Below are 713 nucleotides of genomic sequence, written 5' to 3' on the forward strand. Positions count from 1 at the left end.
GCTCTTGCTCAGGCTGGTCTCCAACTCGTGAACTCAAGCAATCCACTGGCCTCTGCCTCCCAAAGTGCTAAGATGACAGGCATGAGCCTCCATGCCCGGCCGGTCTATCCGTTCTTAAGAATTTAAAGTTATGTTTCCTACAACTTGGTTCATTCATTTAGAATTTTATTCATAATGTAAGGCAATTGATAAATCATAATCTAACATAATGTAAGCAAGAGCTTAATTAATTGTAAGAGTAAGAAGTTAATTATAAGAAGTTTGGACAAGGTTGGAAGATACAAAGATTCAGGGATGAACCAAAAAAAAATCCCATGATAAGGAGTTATTTTCACATATTTCCTCACATTTTTTCTATGGGTTTTAATGTAACAGAGATCACCCTGCTTTTCTCACTTATGACTATGCCATAAATACTTCTCCATGTTAAAAACTCACCATAAACATAGTTAAAAATTTCTAGATAAAAATGCATTATTTGGAAGAAGAAGAATTTATGTAGAATCTCCAGAAGGGGGTGAATTGGCAATCAGGCAGGAAACTACTTTGGCCTTCTCTATTTTTATACTATTGTTGTGTTTGCCGTTCTGCTTGTAGAAGGAAGGATACAATTATAGCCACTTAGCCACTGTCATCTTTCCTTATCTCCTTATCCTTCAAACCACAACTTAGCAATATTTAAATCAGTATCTGAAGCCATTTTTAAATGAGTT

This window comes from Otolemur garnettii, unplaced genomic scaffold (assembly GCF_000181295.1).
Source record: "Otolemur garnettii isolate 467f Iridium unplaced genomic scaffold, OtoGar3 scaffold00027, whole genome shotgun sequence".
NCBI classification, from domain to species: domain Eukaryota; kingdom Metazoa; phylum Chordata; class Mammalia; order Primates; family Galagidae; genus Otolemur; species Otolemur garnettii.